The 24,174-nt window shown below is 35.2% G+C and overlaps 1 non-coding gene across 1 annotated transcript; it reads left to right on the top strand.

The window, feature by feature from the left end:
* Nucleotides 1-19,730: 19,730 nt before the first annotated feature.
* Nucleotides 19,731-19,839, top strand: LOC112495988 (small nucleolar RNA R71). The gene has a single exon (XR_003062397.2). It is a non-coding gene; the product is annotated as a small nucleolar RNA R71 (small nucleolar RNA).
* Nucleotides 19,840-24,174: the final 4,335 nt, after the last annotated feature.

The raw sequence follows: 24,174 nt of genomic DNA, 5'->3' as shown, positions 1-24,174 counted from the left end.
ATGAAAACCCCATCCGAATTACGAATGACAGCCCCATGACTAATCTTGCCACTGGAAGAGAAGGTTGCCGCATCAACATTGCATTTAAACCACCCCACACTTGGCCTTTGCCAACACACGGCCCCATGAGAATCTGACACAAAAGTGTTATCAAACAGCTGCAGCTTCCTCACAGAACGCCATTGAAAAAGAACCTGGCCGGCTAGATTAAGAACACTTGACAGCCTCCCATTTTTGTTCTTCCAGACCTTAGAATTCCTATTCAACCAAAGGCTCCAACAAATCATGGCAGCAAGGTCACAATCATCACTGCTGCAGCGGGCAAAGACTCTCGCCAGCCAATCCCCAAAATACATACAACCCCCCTCAAAACCAATTGGAGACAATAACCAACATGATTTAGCAAAAGAACAGTTCAACAAACAATGGACAACAGATTCATCAACTGCATTACAAATGGGACAGGTAGAAGCTAACTCAACTTGACGGCGTCGTAAGTTATCCGCGGTGGGCAGGACATTAACCCCCGCACGCCATATAAAATGCTTAACTTAAGCAGGGACTTTAAGCTTCCAAATTCGTTGCCATATATGACTAGAAGGAATCTCCGAAAGGTAAACTAACATTTTGTAGCAGCTACGAACAGTAAACAAACCTTTAGAGTCAGCAGACCAATACCAGACATCATCATCTCTTCTGCTACTTAGAGGAATTTGGGTGATAAGACCTCGATCTTTCTCATTAAAGATGTCTGTCAGAGCATCCAAGTCCCAGTTGCGTTGCCCTGGTAACATGAGACTGCTTACTGGAGCATTGATTATAGCATCAGGCAGGGGGGTAGTAACATATCCATGATCCAGATCTGGAAGCCATGGAGAGCCACCAATCGTGGTTTGAAGACCATTACCGATTTGAATGCGACTGCCCTGGGTAATCACATGATGCGTTGCCATAATAGACCGCCAAGCATAGCTAGGATTGCTTCCCACAGTAGCTTTGCCAAATGAGGTCAGTGGGTGGTATCTAGATTTAAGGATACGCGCCACCAAGCTATCAGGCTGAGATAAAAGCCTCCATCCTTGTTTTCCAAGCATTGCCACGTTAAAGTGGTGCAGCTGCTTAAAACCGATTCCACCATAAGCTTTAGGCTTACATAACCTCTCCCACCGCATCCAATTTATCCCTCTACTGTCACTCCGATGATTACCCCACCAGAATGAATTCATCATGCGCTCAAGCTCTCTACAAAGATCCAAAGGAAGAAGGTATAAGTTCATTGCATAATTCGGCATTGCCTGTACAACTGTTTTCAATAAGATTTCTTTCCCCGCTCTAGATAACAGCTTCTGATTCCAGCCTTGGAGACGACGCCAAACCTTGTCACGGATAAATCGAAATGCCTCATTCTTGTTTCGGCCAATAGAAGATGGCAAGCCAAGGTAAGAGCCATGGTTGCTGGTAGCTGCAACCTCCAGAATGTCGCAAACTTGCTGAGCTGAGGCAGCCCGAACATTAGCACTATAAGAAATCGAAGATTTATTGTAGTTCACCACTTGTCCCGAAGCTGCCCCATAACTAGCCAACGATTGTTTGATGATCCTAGCCTCTTGTTCATTTGCGTGAAAGAAAAGGAAGCAGTCATCCGCAAAAAAGAGATGAGTCACAATCGGAGCTCCCCTAGCTACCCTAACTCCATGCATCAAGCCTGCCCTCGCTTGCTTGCGAAGTAAAGAACTCAACCCCTCCGCACAAATGATGAACAGATACGGAGACAGGGGATCTCCCTGCCGCAGCCCTCTGCTAGGAACAATTGGGCCCACTTCCTTATTGCCCTGAATAACCTTGTAAGTGACGGTAGAAACACACAATAAGATTAGCTCAACCCATCTCGCAGCGAATCCCAGCTTCAACATCATAGCTTTTAAAAAACCCCATTCAATCCTATCGTACGCCTTGGACATGTCAATCTTTAAGGCTGCAATCCCTGTCTTCCCTTGCCGCTTTCGCTTTAAATAATGCATAATTTCTGCCGATATTAGGATGTTATCAGTGATGGCCCTCCCAGGGACAAAAGCACTTTGATTCTCAGAGATAATCGAGCTGAGGACAGCCTTCATACGATTAGCTAACATCTTGGCCACAATCTTGTAAAGAACATTACATAATGCTATTGGTCGTAAGTCAGCTAAACACTCAGGTTTAGACTTTTTTGGAATTAACACTATAGCAGTAGCATTTAACTCATTAGGGAATTCACAATTATCAATGAAATGTAAACAAGCAGCAGTAACATCACCTCCAACAATATGCCAAAATTTCTGAAAGAATGCAGGGTTCATTCCGTCCGGCCCGGGCGATTTGTCTGGATGCATGCTAAAGAGCGCATCCCGAACATCCGTAGCCGTGAAAGGCTCCAGTAACTCCTGATTCTGTGCATCAGTAATCTTAGTTGCAACACATGAAATAATATCTGCACTAGTACTTCCTTCCGAGTGAAATAATTTTGAGAAATACTCCCCTATTAAAGAGGTCACCTCTGCCGAATTTGAGCACCACTGGCCAGCGCTATTCCGTAATCTCCCAATCATGTTCTGTCGCTTCCTCTTAGAGGCAGTAGAGTGGAAATACCGGGAATTCATGTCCCCTTCCTTCAACCACAGCGACTTCGACCTTTGTTTCCAAAACACCTCATGGCTGTGCAATAACTCATTGTAACGCTTCCGTGATTCCACAAACTCGGCCACACTCGTTTGATCTCGACAGCCCCTAAGAGACCCCATTTTCTGCTTGCAGGAAGCCAACCGATTGACAAAATCACAGGCAAGATGACCTCCCCAACGCATGAGAGCAGACCCACAAAACAGAAGCTTAGATTGAATAGAACAACCACCTGAAAGCTCCCAACTCTTTGTAACCACCTCCATACAATCTGGCTCACTAAGCCAAACATTCTCAAACCTGAACCTCTTAATCTTAGGAAATTGATGGTGCCAGGAAGGGTCCAGAAAAATGGGCAGGTGATCGGAACACATAGCCTCCAGACTCACTACACTAGCTTTCGGAAAAAGGGAGAGCCAAATGCTAGAAGCCAGAGCTCTATCTAATCTCTCCTCCACCCAGTCAACCGTACCCCGAGACCTCTCCCAAGTGTACTGATAGCCTTCCATGCCTAAGTCAACCAAACCAGAATCTGAGACAGCCGCGCGAAAGCCTTGAAGCTTCCAATTTGGGTGCTGACATCTGCCACGCTTCTCACTATTATGCAGGAGATCATTGAAGTCTCCAATGCACACCCACGGTAAAGAAGAAATGGAAGATAAAGAGCGAAGAAGCTCCCATGAATCTCGCCTCTTGCTCGTCTCAGGGAAGCCGTAGAACCCCGTACACCGCCACGTTCTAGAGTCTGCATTTTCTACTTGGACGTCAATGAAGTTACGCCCAAATTTGAGAAGCCTAACATTGTGAGAAGAATTCCAGTAAAGGGCGAGCCCACCACTTCGGCCCACTTTATCCACAGTAAACAAATTATTAAAGCCCAACTTAAACTTCAAGTTCTCTAATTTTTCTCGACTACATAAAGTTTCCATTAGAAATATAAAATCCGGTTTTTTACTTCTGACCAAGTCCAACAAAACCTGCACTGTCCGTGGGTGGCCCAGCCCACGGCAGTTCCAACTTAAGCAACTCATTGCTCTCGGTGGGCCTGTGAACCAGGACCCACCGCTAATCCGTTTTTTGAAACACCCACATTCTCCATCACTTGGGTGGATGTGGTCTCATCACTCCCCACCTCTAGCTGCATTGCACCATGGGCCCTTCTCCGTTTGGCATCTATAACAATAATACCAGAGTTAAACTCTTCCCCACATTCCTGTAATTGACCCGAAACTTTAGGAGGTGCCATCACTTCCTTTCCTTTATCAAGCAGTTGACCACGTTTTGTCAGAAAATGTTGAGATCCTGCTATAGTATCCACAATCCCAGTAATGTCTCCCCCCTCATAATTGTTTCCCTTATTCAAGCCTGGATTTATGGTACCTTCCATATCAACTGTCATGGCCTCACCGGAATTATTGCAGCTTCCAACTTTCATCTCCTCCTCCCCTGGTGAAGTTGACCGCAGCCAGCGATCGCCAGCGTTCATCAAATTTCTACGTGTAGGCGCCTTCATCCAGTGGCCAAACGGCTTAGTAATAGTAGCCGTAGTACACTCATACAAAGATGGACAACTTTTCTCTGTGTGACCAAGGAGACCACAGATAAAACAAAACACATTCAACCTTTCGTATTTGAAGTCCACCCACATCCAATCTCCACCTGCTTTCTTGAGACGCATCCTACGCTTGAGAGGTTGCCTAACATCAATGGCCACCCGAATCCTCATATAGTTCCTCCAAATCCCTTTAAGGTTATTTTCATCTGATTCCACAAACTTGCCAATGTAATTACCAATGCTCTGTAAGATTTTCTCTGATTGAAAACCGATAGGAAGGTTGTAGATTTGGGTCCAAAATGATGTATGAAATAAAGGTACATGTTGAGGTTGATCCTCTGCCCCCAGCCGCTGAACAATGAGAATATGCTGGTCAAATGTCCAAGGCCCTGAGTCTATCACTCTGTTGATGTCAATTTCATGAAAGAATTGGAAGAGAAATAGTGTAGGCGACAGATCTTTAATACAAACTCATCTGCCAGGCCTCCACAGCGAAGCCATAGTGCTCTTCATGGCTGGGAAGTTAATCACCTTGTCCGTCAAGAACCTACCCACAAGGCAGTAACGGAAATCACTTTGGGCCTCCTCGCATTCCTCATCCTCAACCCCCGCTACAATTATCCCCCCTTCCTCCTCCTCAGCAAGAGTAAGCCGTGCATAAGAGTTGTTTAAGTCAGCCTCCATTGTTGTGTGCGCACCCGCCATACTCAGAACAATGTGACTAACTTGGTTGAGGCGAAACAATGAATAAGAAAAAACTAAAGAGCAAAGAAAACAAAGAAGGTATTTATTTACTTGTCAAGCAGACAAGACAAACACACTTGCCAAAGGACAAGACAGCGAAGCAGAGGCAAAACTTCTTTATTTCTGTCAAATAACAAAAGCCCAATTAAAAGGCATAGGTGCTGCGATAACCGTGGTCAATGAGCTTCAATCTTTACATAGTAAGCAACACTCTACCAATCGGAGGTGGCGCAGCCAAGCGCTTGAAGGAGGCTCAAGTTCTTAAGTATCATAATTTTTGAAAAATGATAGTTCCCCAATATTTTAGTGTTAGGTAGTGTAAAATCACAGAATCTCAGTCAAAAGTGAATGACGGACGATTGAACGAGCCCTAATTGAAGAAGCATCTGCATTTCATTTTAAACACAGGCGAAGTGAGAATGATTCAAAGAGAAGAAATAATAAACCGGACCAGTTATCATTATCATCAGAATCACGGAGGCGGAATAGAGCCGTGCGTGGTCATGACATCTGATCCAAAGCCTCGCCTCCGTTGGACCGCCGACCTTCACGATCGATTCGTTGACGCCGTCACTCAACTAGGCGGTCCTTCCAGTTTGTTCTCATCCCCTCCTCTCTGTATGCATATCATTTTTAAGAAATGCTTGTATGTCAAAATGTGAATTATTTATTTATGTTTTGAAAAGGACACCCATGCCACTGCAGTTTGTTTATGTTGGGTCCATCTCATTTAGGTGGTCCAAGCCCAAAGTTTAATAAATTTGGGTAATTAAGTAATTAAAGGAAACTTAAAGGGGTCAAATGAAATTTTCCATGAAATTTGGCTATACAAACCAGCAGGCGGCAGTAACCTTTTGAGAGAAGAAAAAGGCGAGAGAGACAGTAGGGTTGAGACTATTTGGGGGCAAGATTTTTAATCTTTAATTAGGCGATTGGAAGATGAAATTAACTTTGTTTTCTCCTAAATTTTGAGAGTAAGTTTCTGACATCGCCCTCTACAATTCTACTGGTCTTGATTTTTATTTTATTCTCTCTTTGGTTATTATTTGAGATACTTACTTGTTAGAGAGACAGTTATTAAGCTATTACTATAAGCCAAAAATATTGAGATTCTTGATGTTGGTAGCCTCTATTATTATCTAGACAAGAATTATTTTTGTAATCCCATTAATATAGTAGAGGATTATATCAGATTACGGTCTCGTGCTTCTTCCCGCTTTGGGTTTTCCACGTAAAATTTGTGTCTCTTGTGGTTGGTTGTTGCTTTGGAGTTTATTGGTTTATTTTTCTGCCTATTTATTTATGGTACACATCCTATTTTAATTACACAAAGAGGGAAAGAGTTTTGTTTCCGCTTAATTTGCAACTGCTTTTATGAGTCTCTTTCTCAACAGAGTGGTATCAGAGCTTCAGGTTTTGTTTTTATTACTTGTGTGGTTGAGATGGAGGAGTCCTCGGAACGCATGATTAAATTAAAATCATGAAATTATAGAATTTGGAAGTCTATGATGGAAGATTTGTTATACATGAAAGACTTAGATGAACCCATTAAAGGCGAAGAAGCTAGACCCACCGATTTAGATGATAAGAAATAGGCTTAATTAAACCAGAAGGCCATAGGTACTATTAGATCATGGATTGATCAGAGTATGTACCGCCATATCACGAAGGAATCTAGGGCTGATGTTCTTTGGAGAAAATTAGAGATGATTTATGACAGCCAATAGCACATAATAAAGTCAATTTGATGAGAAGGCTTGTTAACTAGAAATATAAGGAGGAGCGTAATATAACTGAACACACTAGTGAGTTTCACGACTTGGTTGATCAATTGACTACTATGAAAATTATTTTAAATGATAAGTTACAAGTATTGTTGTTGCTTAGTTCTTTGCCCAACAGTTGGGAGACATTATTAGTGTCAGTGAATAATTCAGTATCGAACGAAAAATTAACCTTGGATATAGTTACAAATAGGCTGCGGAATGAAAAATCTAGAAGAAAAAGTGTTCAAACAGTTTCCTCTGAGTCAGATGTACTTGTTTCGGAAAAGCAAGAAAGGCGGGGGAGAAGCCAAAGTCCCACCAACAGAACAATGATAACCCTAGAGGAAGATCTAAGTCTCAAAGGAGAAACATGAAGTGCTTTCATTGTCAGAAAATGGGTCACATTAAAAGGGAGTGTAGATTGTAGAAAATAGAACAGGCAAAAAAAAAAGAGTAATGCTCAGAAAAATGACAAAGAGAACACTGCAGTCATAGTTGATGGTGATTTGGGTATTGTTTATGATAAGAGCTCAGTAAATCTCACTTGCCATACCAGTGATTGGGTGATTGATTCGAGTACTTCATTTCATGTTACTGCACATCGCGATTACTTCACATCTTATGTTAATGGTTATTATGGCCATGTTCGGATAGGAAATGAAAGGGCATCAAAGAGTATAGGCATAAGAGATATTTGTTTGGAAACGAGCATTGGCTGTAAGTTGTTGCTTAAAGATGTCAGACATGTAGTAGATATTCGCCTCAATTTGATCTCTACAGGCAAGCTTGATGATGATGGTTATATCAACCAATTTGGTGAAAGAAAATAAAAGCTCACCAAAGGCTCCCTAGTGTTAGCTAAGGGGAGGAAAGTAAACACTCTCTATGTATTAGAAGCCAAGATCCAGAAAGAAGATGTGAATGTGGCTGTAAAATATTCTAACATTGAGACATGTCATAAAAGGCTTGGTTACATTGGTGAGAAAGGGTTGGAAACTCTTGCTAGAAAATGATTTCTACCCAGCTTCGCAAGTATATCCATAGAGACTTGTGTTCATTGCTTAGCTGGAAAGACACACAAAGTAGCTTTTAAAAGTTTTTCTCTATCTAGAAAGTCATAAACACTTTATTTGATTCACACTGATGTTTTCATGATACAAAGTAGATTAATACGAAATGCACTTTATTTTGTGACCTTTATTGATGATTGTTCTAGAAAAGTTTAAGTTTTTTCTTTGAAATCTAAAGATCAGGTGCTTGATATATTTAAGTTCTTCCATGCTTATCTTGAGAGAGGGACATGAAAAAATTAAAATGCGTCAGGGTAGATAATGGTGGTAAGTATAGAGAATCATTTGAGCAGTATTGCAGATCCCATTAAATAAGACTTGATAAGATTGTACCAAAAACACCTCAACATAATGATGTTGCAGAAACGATGAATAGAATAATTTAAGAGAGGGTCAGGTGTATGTTTTCTAATGCTAAACTTCCTAAATCTTTCTAGGCGGAGGCTATACGTACTGCAGTTGACTTAATTAACATTTCTCCTTCAGCTCCATTAGACGGCGATGTACCTGAGAGAGTTTAGACAGGGAAAGATGTTTCTTATAAACACTTGTGAGTATTTGGTTGTAGAGCATATGTTCACATCCAAAAAGATGAGAGATCGAAGCTTGATGATAAAGTCAAGGAATACATTTTCTTAGGCTATGGGCATGAAGAATTTGGGTACATATTATGAGATCCAGTGGCAAGAAAATTGATTAGAAGTAGAGATGTTGCATTCCTTAAAGATCATTTAGTTGGTGATGCAGAGAAAAGTGACGAGCCTCATTCATCTCCAGAGATTCCAATTATTCCAACTTCAATTTCTCCACTTGTAGTTAATAATGATCATAAGGGAACTGGAGAAGATAATAATGATGGTCCAGCAGAACCAGTTGACCAGGCACCTCCTGAACCACCTGCACGACCAGTTGAGCCAGAATTTAGGAGATCCACCAGAGAACGACAACCTTCCATTAGATATCCTCCACATGAGTATGTAATGCTTACACATGAAGGGGAGCTAGAATGTTTTGAAGAAGTCATGTCTCATCAGCATAACAGTGAGTGGTTAAAGCTATACAAGGGGAGATGAAATCCTTAAATGAGAACCACACTTATGACTTAGTAAAACCTTTTAAAGGAAAGAAGGCACTGAAGAACAAATAGGTTTACAGGTTAAAGATTAAAAACAACTCACAACAGTAATACAAGGCTAGATTGGTTGTGAAAGGTTTTGGTCAAAAGAAATGTGTTGATTTTGAAGAACTATTTTCTCCTATGGTGAAGATATCATCTATCCTAGTTGTTCTGGGATTAGCAACTAGCTTGAACTTAGAGATTGAACAGCTTGATGTAAAGACAGCTTTCTTGCACAGTGACTTTAAGGAACAAATATGCATAGAGCAACCTGAAGGGTTCAATGTCAAAGGTAAAGAAGAACTTGTGTGCAAGTTGTAGAAAAGTTTATATGAGCTGAAGCAAGGCACCAAAGCAGTGGTACAAGAAGTTTGATTCTTTTATGGAGAATTATGGTTTTAACATGATAATTTGTGATCATTGTGTTTTTGTGAAGAAGTTTGGTGATAATGATTTCATCATTCTTTTACTTTATGTGGATGACATGTTGATTATTGGTCAGGATGCTAATAATATTGACAATCTGAAGAGGGAGCTTAGCAAGTCTTTTGCAATGAAAGACTAGGGACCGACGAAACAAATTCTTGGCATGAAGATTTCCCACGATAGAAAAGTTGGGAAGTTATGGTTATCTTCAGAAGCATATGTTGAAAGGGTTCTTGAAAGATTTAACATGGGTAAGGGAAAATCTGTTTGTTCTCTACTTGTAGGCCATTTCAAGCTTACTTCTGAACATTGTCCTACAAGTGAGAAAGAAAAGCAAGAGATGAGAGGAGTTCCTTATGCTTCAACAGTTAGTAGTTTGATGTACGCCATGGTTTGTACAAGACCATACATTGCTGATACAGTTGGTGTAGCTAGTCGGTTTCTCTCCAATCCGGGCAAAGAATACTGGACATCAGTAAAGTAGATTCTCAGATATCTCAGAGGCACTTCCGAGGCATGTTTATGTTTTGGTGGTGACAAACATGTGTTACAAGTGTACATGAATGCAGATATGGCAGGAGATGTTGATTCAAGAAAATCTCTATCAGGATATTTGCTCACCTTTACAGAGGGAGCAGTCTTATGGCGGTCCAAACTTTAGCAGTGTGTTGCCTTGTCTACCACAGAAGCAGAGTATATTGCAATTACTAAAGGTTGCAAATAAACCTTGTGGATGAAGAATTTCCTACAAGAGTTGGGTGTAAAGCAAGACAACTTTATTATGTACTGCGACAGTCAGAGTGTCATTCACTTGGCAAAGAATTCAACATACCATTCAAAATCCAAGTACATTGATGTGAAGTACCATTGGATACGAGACGTGCTTGACAAGAAACAATTGCAGGTTTAGAAGATACACACAATGGAGAATGGGTTAGATATGATGACAAAGCCATTGCCCAAGGAGAAATTGAAAAGCTGTATACAAAAAGCGGGCTTGGTGGTGCCCATACATGATCTAGAATGGGAGATTTGTTAGGTCCATCTCATTTGAGTGGCTCAAGCCTAAAGTTTAATGAGTTTGGATAATTCAGTAATTAAAGGAAACTTAAAGGGAAAAGAAATTTACCATGAAATTTGGTTATATAAAGAAGCATAAGTGGAGGCGGCAGTAACCTTTTGAGAGAAGAAAAAGGCAAGAGAGAAATGAAGAGATAGTAGAGTTGAGACTATTTGGGGGCAAGATTTTTAATTTTTAATTGGGCGATCAGAAGGCAAAATTAACTTCGTTTTCTCCCAAATTTTGAGGGTAAATTCCTAGCATCGCCCTCTACAATTTTACTAGTCTTGATTTTTATTTTATCCTCTCTTTGACTATTATTTGAAATACCCACTTGTTAGAGAGACAATTATTAAGCTGTTACCGTAAGGCACAAATATTGAGATTCTTAATATTGGTAGCTTCTAGTATTATCTAGAGAAGAATTAGTGCTGCAATCCTATTAATATAGTGGAAGATTATATCGGACTACAATCCTGTACTTTTTCTCGCTTTGAGTTTTCCATGTAAAATATGTATCTCTTGTGGTTGGTTTTTGCTTTGAATTTTGTTGGTTTATTTTTCTGCCTATTTATTTATGGTACACATCCGATTTTAAGTCCCTTTCCCAACAACTTAAATGTACATATACACCCCCCAAGATTTTCAATGTCTAAAATAAAGTATTTTTAATACAATCTGTCCAACTAGGAAATTTTACTGGAGAAAATAAAAACAAGTTATGAAGGTCAAAGGGGAGCAAATAAAGCAGGAGAAAATGACACAACTTAAAAGTAATTTTTAACTCCCAAGTATAAGAGTGTCTTGTTGTATTATAACTCGATGAGTCCGAGGTCGATCCACAGAGAAAAGATTTAATTAGTTTATTTTATTTTATCTAAAAATTGAAATTAAAACTTGAATATAAACAACTTGATTTAAATGAAACTATGGAATTGAACTAGTTAGGGTTATAGATCCACTCTTAGAAATAAATAAAACTTAATAAATTCTTTTTGCCAATTTTTTTTAGATTTATTACCCAAAAGATTAATTATACAAATTATTATTATTTTCCCTTTAATTTTATGATGGATTAAGTATTTATTGTGCCAAAACTTAATTTGTCTACAATAAGTCAAAATACCATTTCACCATGCCTTATATTAAGATCTTAAGAATTTATTGTGCCAAATTCATTTGTTTGTCTACAATAAATCAAATTTTCAAAATATAAAACATGTATAAGATTAAATAGAAAATAATTTAATTTATAAAATTAAAAATAGAATTTGATTAAATCATATTTATTTCCTAAGAGTTTCACCTTCCCCTAACTAATATTATTTAGCTAAGCATAATTAAAATAAAAAGAAGTAGTAAAATTGCATTACTTATAATTAAAAGAAATAAAAACAACTAAAATTGGAAATAAAACTAATTTTATTAATGAAAATAATTATACAAAGTATTAAAAACACACCTGGAAATCAAGATTACAAGGAGATGGAGAGAATTTGAGAAGAAGAGAGTTGTAGAGAGATGATTAAAACATAAAAATGAGGCCCTATTTATAGAAAAATAAATTCATAATCCAGTGCTTTGCGGTCCATCATAGGCTTCATGCATGTGCTCCTCACAACCCTTAGATCAAGATCAAATGGCTGGTCAAACTTCAAAAGTCAACATCACACATGGCATCATTTGACTCGTCCGATTTACCCAAAGAACGGTTGAGTAATTCAAAGAAAATGGCACAAAAATAACTTACTATGAATCTCAAAATTAAAATATAATACAACAAAACTATTATGATGCGTCTCAAAAGTCGTGACCTTTTACACGGCCATCCTAGACAAAAAACAAATTTTTTTTTTGTTTTTTTTAACAAAGAAAAGAAAAGAGAAAAGAGAAAAACAACACACATATTTAAAACATACGTCAATTATCTCCACCCCACAACCTAATCTAAACATTATCTTAACATTTTATAATTTTACAGATATGCAAAAAGAAAAAAATAAATAAAAATAAAAGAGAATAATAAAAGAAGAAGATGATGAGATCTTACCTGAACTTGATGCAGAAGCTTAAAAGCAGATAACAAAGATGAAGAAAAAAGTCATTTTTTTTAACAACACCCTTAAGATTAAGAAGATGTGTTTCTAGAGAGACTACATTATCTATATCCTGCCATCTTCGACTCAAATTTGTCCTAAGTTAGTCTTTACAGAAATTTTTTTTTTGTTTTTTTTTTACTTTTTTATAAACACATAACCAGGACTAAGACATTCCACAATTATCAATTATTCCCTCCCCCCAACCTGAAAAAGACATTGTCCTCAATGTTTTAAAAGGAAAGAGAAAGAGTTTAGAAGACAGCACAGGAACACTACAACAGAAAATATTTACAGACGGAGAGTTAAATCTAAATCACACTTCTTATTACTGCTACAGTTACCGTTACCATCATCAGTCGACCAATTCAATGCAAAAGTCTTTGGATCTGGCTCTGGTATATAAGCTTGTAAGAGATCAAGTAACTCATTAGCAGTAGAAGCAGAGATAAAGAGTTTTTTTACAGAATGTGGAACAAAATGATTCTTTATTGCATGGTTAATAAAAGTTAGCAAGCCGTCATAAAAATTATTAACATTTAACAAGCCGATGGGTTTTTTATGAATGTTCAAGTGGGCCCAAGATGCAAATGTAATTAGTGCCTCAAAAGTTGCAAGATCTCCTGGCAAAAAAATAAAAGCATCAGCATGATTCATCATTTCAGATATTCTCTCTTGCATACTTGATACCACTAGTTCTTCGCCAATTGGTGGGCCAGACATGCACACTAGCAGTTTTATAGGTTTTGGGATAATGCCGAGTACTTGGCTTCCTCTAGTAAAAACAGCTTCTGAGACAAGTCTTGATAACCCTCGTTCACCTCCTCCATATACAAGATGCAGTTTCCTCTCTGCTATGACACGACTAAGATCTACAGCTGCCTGAACGAACTCTTTGTACTTTCTATAGTGAAACCCAGAAAGTACACAAATGTTTTTGAATTGTTTACTCGAAGATGATGCCATTGGACTAATTTTTCAAAAACAAGTTGTGAGTGTTTGAAAAACGAGCTCATATTTAAAGATCTTTGTGACATAAATAATGAGAAACAGCTGTAAATGGGTTGACATATTTGTCAAATGACGAGTAAAGCTCGTGGCTCAATAATTCAAAAACAAACAGTAAAAAGAAAATAATGATTAGAAAAAAACAAACAGTAAAAGAAAACAAATATTTATTAAATACAAAATCACATCGCTAAATGCAATAATGCAAATGATAAAATAACAGTAAAGTAAAATAACAGTGAAGTGAAAGGATATTTACTGGTAGTTGTGATTGTGGCTCACATCTTCCTCTGGTTTTACGTCTAGTAATGGCTTGAACACCCCCTATGGGTCGAGGATTGGCTTCCTATCCAGTTTTCTTATAAACTGGCAAACAGGGTCTTTTTGAGTCAGATTCCCAAGACTTAACTGTGCACTTTGTTTTTGGAATAGTATCCACAAATTGTAAATCTCACGCTACAAAAATCCGCTTCGATGCGTCTCAAGAGATCGTAAGATATCATCCAACGATTCTTTACTCATGCCATCTTTAACAAATTTAATTTTATCTTCACGAGTATCAGAAACCATTCTTAAAGATTTACAATCTGGTCGTTTGCAACCAAGTCTTACACAGTTATGACATTTTGAGCCAAGTCGTTTAGCTCTCCTTTTCTTAGCAAACGTACTTTTACCAAAACCAGGCATGTAAGAAACAAATGGACCAGAAAACTCACTTGCTAATCGGACCTTTGCTTCAATTAACCAACGAATGTCAGAAGAAATGCCATTGATCATTAACAAACGCAGTCATTCGCAACGAGCTTTATAAATTTTCCTGAGGGCATTCTGAGGGAGAGAGGGAAAATGCGTATGGAGTTTATGTTGTATTTCTTCCATATTTGATTTTGGGGTTTTAGTTATTGTGGGAAACTAAAGATACCGACTTAAGAAGTCACGGAGTACCGTTATCCGCCATTTATACCGGAAAATAAATCAAAACACACCAAAATCAAATCTGCAAAATCAAATCAAGCGTGAAAGCGAGCAAAAGGAAACACACAATATAAAAGGAAAATGAACTTACATTCGTCCTCTCATTGAGTTAACCTCAAGCTCCATTTGAAATTCATATATGCCACTCTCTACTATTCTGAGTTGTCCCTCTAGATCCTCAACATAGGACACGAATTCTGGTGGTTGCAGATCCCAAAGTGGATGTGATTTATAGCTTTGTATCAAGCCTCTTAAGTGAAATTTTATACGCAGAAATCTTTTAATATGTGCGAACAGGTATTTTCTCATTGAAGTGCTCATAATGTAAAATGAAAATTGATGAGAGAATGTACAACTGTCAAACAAACACGCTTACACAAGAAAAACAATGTTAAAAAAAAAACTATGTACAGTGCATCAATCTAGAAAAAGAAAGAAAAAAAATCAAACAATGAAACGGTAAAATAATAGTAAAACAAAAAGAAAAAAAATAATTAAAGACTTAATCAAGAACTGGTGGGTCACCCAAATTAATTTCGGTGTCCTCGTCACGTGGGTGATGTTCCAGATATGGTTTTAATCTTTGGCCATTAACTTTAAATGTGACACCGTTTTTTGGATTCTCAATTTCTATGGCCCCATGTGAATATACATGTTTTACAACAAATGGGCCACTCCATTTTGACTTTAACTTCCCTGGAAATAAATGAAGACGAGGATTATAAAGCAACACTTTTTGACCAATCTCAAATGTTTTTTGAAAAATTCTTTTATCATGAAATGCTTTTGTTCTTGCCTTAATAATTCTTAAATTTTCATATGCATCATTCCTTAATTCCTCAAGTTCATTCAATTGCAATTTTCTCACATTACCAGCATCATCCAAATTTAAATTAAAAGCTTTAATAGCCCAAAGTGATTTATGTTCAAGTTCAACAGGTAAATGACAAGGTTTACCATAAATTAACAGATAGGGTGACATTCCTAATGACGTTTTAAATGCAGTACGGTAAGCCCAAAGTGCATCATTAAGTCTAAGAGACCAATCTTTTCGGTTTGGGTTAACTGTTTTTTCCAAAATTTGTTTTATCTCCCTATTTGCTAATTCAACTTGACCATTTATTTGAGGATGATAAGGGGTAGCAATTTTATGTGTAATTCCATATTTCTTCATGAAAAACTCAAATGACTTATTACAAAAATGCTTACCTCCATCACTGATAATGGCTCGAGGGATTCCAAATCGACTTAAAATGTTTTCTCTTAAAAATTTAACCACAGTTTTACTATCATTATTTCGACAAGAAATTGCTTCAGTCCATTTTGAGACATAATCAACCGCAACTAATATATACACAAATCCAAAAGATGATAGAAATGGACCCATGAAATCAATTCCCCAACAATCAAATATTTCAATTTCAAGTATAGGATTTAAGGGCATCATGTTTCTTTTTGTAATTGATCCCAATTTTTGACATTTTTCACAACTTTTGCAGAATTCATATGTGTATTTAAACATGGTAGGCCAATAAAATCCACGCTGCAAAATTTTAGCAGTAGTTTTTCTAGAAGAAAAGTGACCACCACATGCTTCAGAATGACAAAAATTAATGACACTACTTACCTCATTATCAGGAATACATCGCCGAAAAATTTGATTTGGGCAATATTTGAACAAATAAGGGTCATCCCAATAAAATTTCTTTACTTCAACAAAAAATTTCTTCTTCTCTTGAGCATTCCATTGCAAAGGTATTTTACTTGTAACAAGAAAATTAACAATATTAGCATACCATGGCATTGAAGCAACAGAAAATAAAAATTCATCAAGGAAAGAATCATTTATGGGTGTTATATCATTGCAGAATTCGAATGTGAGTCTTGATAGGTGATCAGCAATAACATTTTCAGCACCCTTTTTATCTTTGATGGTAAGATCAAATTCTTGTAGTAACAAAATCCAACGAATTATTCTTGGTTTGGCATCCTGTTTACTCATCAAATACCTCACAGCAGCGTGGTCAGTAAACACAACAGATTTAGAGCAAAGCAAATATGAACGAAATTTGTTTAATGCAAATACCACAGCAAGTAATTCTTTTTCAGTTGTAGAATAATTCATTTGAGCACTATCCAAAGTCTTACTCGCATAATAAATCACAAAAGGCTCACCATCCCTTCTTTGTCCTAAAACAGCACCAACAACAAAATCACTTGCATCACACATTAATTCAAATGGCAAAGACCAATCAGGAGATTGCATAATAGGTGCAGATGTTAAAAGACAAATTATTTTCTCAAAAGATTTTTGGCAATCATCATTCCATTCAAACGGTGCATCTTTTAATAAGAGGTTACAAAGTGGTTTAGATATGGCACTAAAATTTTTTATAAACCTCCTATAAAATCCTTCATGTCCTAAAAAGAATCGCACATCTCTAACTGTTTTTGGTTGTGGAAATTTAGATATGACTTCAATTTTTGCTTTGTCAACTTCAATTCTTTTAATAGAAACAACATGACCCAAAACAATTCCATAAGTAACCATGTAGTGACATTTTTCCCAATTCAACACGAGTTTTTTTTCAATACATCTTTTTAAAACTTTGTCCAAATTATCAAGGCAATCATCAAAAGAATTCCCAAACACAGTCAAATAATCCATAAAGACCTCTAAACAATGTTCAACCATATCACAAAAAATGCTTAACATACATCTTTGAAATGTTGCAGGAGCATTACAAAGCTCGAATGGCATTCTTTTAAATGCAAATGTTCCAAAAGGACATGTGAATGTGGTCTTTTCTTGGTCCTCAAGTGCTATAGGAATTTGATAATAACCTGAATATCCATCTAAAAAACAGTAGTAAGGATGTCCTGCTACTCTTTCTAAGATTTGGTCAAGGAATGGTAATGGAAAATGATCTTTTCTAGTGGCTTCATTTAATTTTCTATAATCAATGCACATGCGCCAACTAGATGTAATTCGTGTTGGAATTAATTCACCTTTTTCATTTTTAATAACAGTGATTCCAGATTTTTTAGGCACTACTTGTGTAGGACTTACCCACTTACTATTAGAAATAGGGTAGATAATTCCCACATCAAGCAATTTAAGGACTTCTGTTTTGACTACCTCTTTCATGTGTGGGTTTAATCTTCTTTGAGGTTGTTGACATGTTTTAGCATTTTCTTCCAAATTAATTCTATGCGTACAAATTAAGGGATTAATGCCTTTAATATCATTTAAAGTCTATCCAATTGCATTTTTATGCTTTTTAAGAATAGTAAGTAACTTACCTTCTTGGTCGCTTGTTAAAGTAGAAGAAATCACAACAGGATAAGTTTGTTCTTCTCCAAGAAAAGCATACTTCAATCCTTCAGGCAAATGTTTCAATTCCACTTTAGGTGCTTCTTGTTGTTCTGTCTTTTCAATACTTCCAAGCTCCTCAAATTTTGGCTCGTCATCATAATTTTGTGAAGTCTGCACAGAATCAAGCAACGAATTTATATTAGAAATATCAAGTTCAAGTTGCTTATTTGACTCAATTGAATTAACTAAACAAACATTAGAAAGTTCAGAAAAATCTCCTTTTTGAATATTTTCCTTAATACAAGATTCAAACAATTCCTTTTGTTCATCAATATCATCTTCGTTCTCATTTTCTTCATTAGGTTGCCTGCACATGTTGAAAACATTCAATTCCAAAGTCATATTCCCAAAAGATAAATTCATTAAACCATTCCTACAATTAATCAAAGCATTAGCAGTTGCTAAAAATGGTCGACCTAAAATTACAGGAATTGGTTTGTAATTATTCACAATAAGTTCAGTTTCCAAGACAATAAAATCCACAGGATAAATAAATTTATCAACTTGTACTAAAACATCTTCCACTATTCCTTTTGGTACTTTAACTGATCTATCGGCAAACAAAAGTGTAGTTGAAGTTGATTTTAACTCACCAAGATTAAGTTGAAGATAAACTGAATATGGAAGCAAATTAACACTAGCACCAAGATCTAGTAAAGCATGCTCAATCCTGTGATTACCAATAATATAAGAAATGGTAGGACAACCAGGATCTTTATATTTCAACTTATTATTAGTAGACAGAATTGTACTTACCTGTTTGGCCATGAAAGCACTCTTTCTTACCTTCAATTTCCTCTTAACAGTGCACAAGTCCTTTAAAAATTTGGCATATGAAGGTACCTACTTGATTGCATCTAATAGAGGAATGTTAACTTTCACTTGCTTAAAGATTTCATAAATTTCATAAGAGTAGTTTGATTTCTTTAGTTTATTCAATGCATGCGGAAATAGTGGTTCAGGTGGAACACTAGTTATTTCTTCACTAGGTGTAAGTTCATTTAGTCATTCCTTACCCTTTGAATTTTCATCATTTTCATAAGGTTCAGGCATAGGTTTATCAACAACTACAAAGAGTTATAATTGACTTGACTTGGTCTATAGGTGGATTTTGTTGAATTTTAGGATTTGGTTGTGGTTGAGCTGGAAATTTTCCTTTTTCTTGAATGGTGAGTGCAGAATCAATTTTAGCAAGAGTATCTTTCAAATCAGAAAAAGTTTGTGCATTTTGATTGTTAATAACATCTTGCTTTCTGATGAATGAATGCATTGTGTCTTCCAGATTTTTCCAAGGTGGTGGAACATATGGTGCATAAGGCTGAGGATTTTGAAAATTTTGTGGAGGTGGTGCTTGTGAAGATTGTGCATTATTATTATTCCTCCAACTGAAATTCGAATGATTTCTCCAACCAGGATTATAAGTCTGTGAATATGGGTTTGGTTTATTAAAATTGTTAATGACATTAGCTTGATCATTTAGACATTCTTTAAGTGCAGGCAAAGTGGGACACTCTTGAGTGAAATGATCATTCGAATTACATATGTTACATGCAATTTCTTGAACAGATTTTACTTGATCACTCTTTTTATGCTCTAAAGCTTCAACTTTCCTAACTAGGGATGCAAATTTTGCTTGTAAATCATGATCTTCCCTAAGGTTATGGATTCCTCCACTAGATGGGGATGATTGTTGCTTATTTGTCAATTTAAAAGTTCCAACAGTATCCCAATATTGTGCATTTTCAGCTAATTGGTCAAGGTAATCAGTGCATCTTCAGGATTTTTATCCCTAAATTCACCATTACACATCATTTCAACAACCTGTCTACTTTGGGGTATTAAACCCTCGTAGAAGTAAGTGACCAATCGCCAAGTTTCAAAACCATGATGTGGGCATATGTTAAGCTACTCTTTAAACCTATCCCAACATTGGTATAATGTTTCTCCATTTTTTTGAGTGAAAGAAATGATTTGCCTTTTAAAAGAATTTGTTCTATGAGGTGGAAAGAATTTTTTCAAAAACTGTTCTTGCATGTTATTCCAAGTTCTTACTGATCCAGATCTAAGGTTTTGTAGCCAAGTTTTAGCTTTATCTTTTAATGAAAAGGAAAAAGCTTTAATCTAATTATGTTCATTCTACAATTTTGGTCCGTGTATGTATTACAAACTTCCTCAAAATCTCTTAGATCCAAGTATGGATTCTCAAATTCTAAACCATGAAATGTTGGTAAAAGTTGGATAATACCTGGTTTAAAGTTGAATCGAGATGCTTCTGGAGGAAATACTATACACGACGGTGCTCTGGTTCTGGTTGGATTCATGTAATCTCTCAGAGTTCTTGGTTGATTCTGATCATGCCCATGTTGAGATTGGTTGTCTCCCTGATCAATTTGAGGATTAAGTTCACCCAAAACGTTTTCGCCTTCATTCTCATCCATGATTGGTGGTGGAGATTGAGATCTACGAATTAACCTGCCACTTGAAGATCGAGACCAACGTCTCATGCAATGGTTATGTTATAAAGATAATATTTACACAAATTGATAACAAAACAAAATAAAAAATAAATAAGCAAATAATATAAGTGTACAAAAGAAAATTAAATAACAATTTTGGTGGTTGAACCCACCAATTAACAATAAATTAAGTATAAAATAAATGCAAAAGAAAGAAAAAGAAAAAGAAAAAAAATGGTGGTTGAACCCACCAATAAAGTAAAATAAATAAATTAATTAATGCAAAATAAAAAAAATGGTGGTTGAACCCACCAATTAAAAAAAATACAAAATTAAATAAATACTGAAAATTAAATAACTGAAAATAAAAGTTAAGAGTTAGTAGTTAGTTTGGTGGTTGAACCCACCAATAAAGCAAAAATAAATAAATAATACGAAATTAAATAAATGCAGAAAATTAAATAACTGAAATTAAAAAAGTTAGGAGTTAGCAGTTAGTAAGTTAAGGGTTAGTAATTAGAGTTAGTAGTTAAAGTTAGTTTGGTCCAAATTAAGTCCAAAATATGTCCAAAGTATGTCCAAGTCTTGATTATTTTGAGGAATCGTCTAGGGATTTTATTGCAAATTATTTTTAATTTTATGGTCAAACTGTAATTTTTAAAAGATTAGAATTGAGCAATTTAGGATGAAAGTAAAATAGTTGAAAGATGTTGGGATCCGAACGTAATTACCAGAAGATTGGGCTAGAAGCGGGAATTGTTGAGATGAAAAGAGAATTATGAAAGATATGGGGACAAAATAAAATTTAAGAAAAGGAAAAGGGGGCAAACGAAATTGTACATATAAGAGAAAAATAAAAAACGGAAAAACAAACCAAATAAAAAATTTTTCCCCGCAACGGCGCTAAAAACTTGACACAACTTAAAAGTAATTTTTAACTCCCAAGTATAAGAGTGTCTTGTTGTATTATAACTCATTGAGTCCGAGGTCGATCCACAGAGAAAAGATTTAATTAGTTTATTTTATTTTATCTAAAAATTGAAATTAAAACTTGAATATAAACAACTTGATTTAAATGAAACTATGGAATTGAACTAGTTAGGGTTATGGATCCACTCTTAGAAATAAATAAAACTTAACAAATTCTTTTTGCCAATTTTTTTTAGATTTATTACCCAAAAGATTAATTATACAAATTATTATTATTTTCCCTTTAATTTTATGATGGATTAAGTATTTATTGAGCCAAAATTTAATTTGTCTACAATAAGTCAAAATACCATTTCATCATGCCTTATATTAAGATCTTAAGAATTTATTGTGTCAAATTCATTTGTTTGTCTACAATAAATCAAAATTTCAAAATATAAAACATGTATAAAATTAAATAGAAAATAATTTAATTTATAAAATTAAAAATAGAATTTGATTAAATCATATTTATTTCCTAAGAGTTTCACATTCCCCTAACTAATATTATTTAGTTAAGCATAATTAAAATAAAAAGAAGTAGTAAAATTGCATTACTTATAATTAAAAGAAATAAAAACAACTAAAATTGGAAATAAAACTAATTTTATTAATGAAAATAATTATACAAAATATTAAAAACACACCTGGAAATCAAGATTACAAGGAGATGGAGAGAATTTGAGAAGAAGAGAGTTATAGAGAGATGATTAAAACATAAAAATGAGACCCTATTTATAGAAAAATAAATTCATAATCCAGTGTTTTGCGGTCCATCATAGCTTCATGCATGTGCTCCTCACAACCCTTAGATCAAGATCCAATGGCTGGTCAAACTTCAAAAGTCAACATCACACATGGCATCATTTGACTCATCCGATTTACCCAAAGAACGGTTGAGATTTGGCGGGTTAATGGGTGGATCGGATCGACCCGAATACAAATATTCGGATCCTCCAACTTGCTTCACCAACAATTGCCACGTTGCACAATCATGGCCATTGAATCATGAACGGTTGAGATTTGGTCAAGATTGCCAGCTATCCCATGCACTCATATCTATTGTAAGCTCATTTCATCATCCAATCAGTGCTCAGTCAACAGGAAAAGTCAATTTTTTTTACACAAGCTCAATTTTAAGTCGATCTTGACTGATCTTAAGGTTTTCGGACCTTTGGAATCCAAATTTGACCTCCGTTTATCTGTTTGGAGCCTCAAAGTACATGAAATTAATATTTTTCCTAATAAACACATAAAAATACAAAAAATTAAATATATTTAAAACATAATTCATAATTCATAATAAATTACATAAACACAAATATAAATTATAACATAAGCATAAAATAACATATTATCGCTTGACAATTGAACAATTTTTAATACTAATCAGAAAACAAAGAAGCTTAGCAAAGTAAAAACTGGAAACCAAGAAGCAAAAACAAAGATTTTGAGTAATCTATAATTTCGGAAGGCCCCACCGTAACTACCACTGAAAATAGCTTCATGAATTGAAGAAGAGGAACATCGAACTTAGCAGCCATATTATCTTAATTTATCAAAGATATATGAACAAGTATTAAAACGAAATCATATCAGAGATAATTGCTTTATGATTCAACAACTTATTCGTAATAGGAGAACGAGTAAAACAAGAACAGTCTGAATTGAAGAAGCAAGAAATAGTTTCAGCCCATGGATATTAAATTCTAATGGAAATTAAATTCTTATATATTTGTCCAACTAAACAATGAAAATAAAGACGTAATTTAAATTACTTTCCTCTCCTTAATATCTCCTCTCAACCAAACACCATGTAAATGTTAGCTATTTCAACTTACAACCCACATGTGTCATGATGTGTGCGTGTTAGAATGGTCTTGTAACATTCATCAGATAATCATATGAAATAAAATGGATGAATAAAAGCTATTAGAGAGAAGGACTTACAAATTTAATTTTTTTGAAGAGAAAAGAACAAAATGACTTTTATTAAAAAAAATACAAAAAAGAGAAAATGATGCATTTCTTTTGTTCTCCTAATTTTCCATCTTTAAAAAAATCTGGTTAGTTAGAAAAAAATAATTTTTTTTTAAAGTAAAACAAACACAATAATTTTTTTTTAAACAAGCAAACACACAAAAGCATGTTATATGAGCTATCCCCTCCCTTTAACCAGATCGAGGCATTAACCAGAAAGATTGATGGTAAATTAATATAAAGATTGATTGACTCAATATTTGCTAAATATGAATCATTATTCCTAAATTATGTTAGTTGTATAATTTCTTTTTATATTTCAAATACCTACATAAATTGAGGAGTCGTTGTGCTCATTAATTTTGTGCTCATTAATTTATAAGAGTGAAATTTATCTTCTTTATATTACTTTTCAAAAGTTTTCAACATTGTGTCACCTCAAAATGCCCTTTCAAATGACTTTGTCAATACGTGTTAGGATTTTTATTATTAGCATTGTCGTGTAAATAATATTATAATTTCTTTAGTTCTTTTTAGGGTAAAAGCTTGTTTAGTCCCTATATTATGAGGTTAGTGTCCATTTAGTTCCTGTATTTTTAAAAACACCTCAAAACGTCCCTGCTACTAAATATTGACACTTATGCCATTTTTTTTTAACTTGCTTTTACAATATTACATTTTTACAATAATGTTTCTTTTTTGGATATTAATAAAAAATTAAATTATCAAATTAAACTCAAAAATAAAATAAAAACAAAAAAGGTATATATTAATTTTTGTGGAAGCTCACGTATGTCTAAAAAATTAATATCGTAAAAAATTACATTATCAATTTTTTTAGAAAAATTAATATTTTAACTCAAGGGTGTGTTCCACAAAAATTAATATATATATTTTATTTTATTTTATTTTTTGTTT

This window comes from Citrus sinensis, chromosome 8, assembly GCF_022201045.2.
Source record: "Citrus sinensis cultivar Valencia sweet orange chromosome 8, DVS_A1.0, whole genome shotgun sequence".
Taxonomy (NCBI): Eukaryota; Viridiplantae; Streptophyta; class Magnoliopsida; order Sapindales; family Rutaceae; genus Citrus; species Citrus sinensis.
This window is presented reverse-complemented; position numbering and strand designations above follow the sequence as displayed.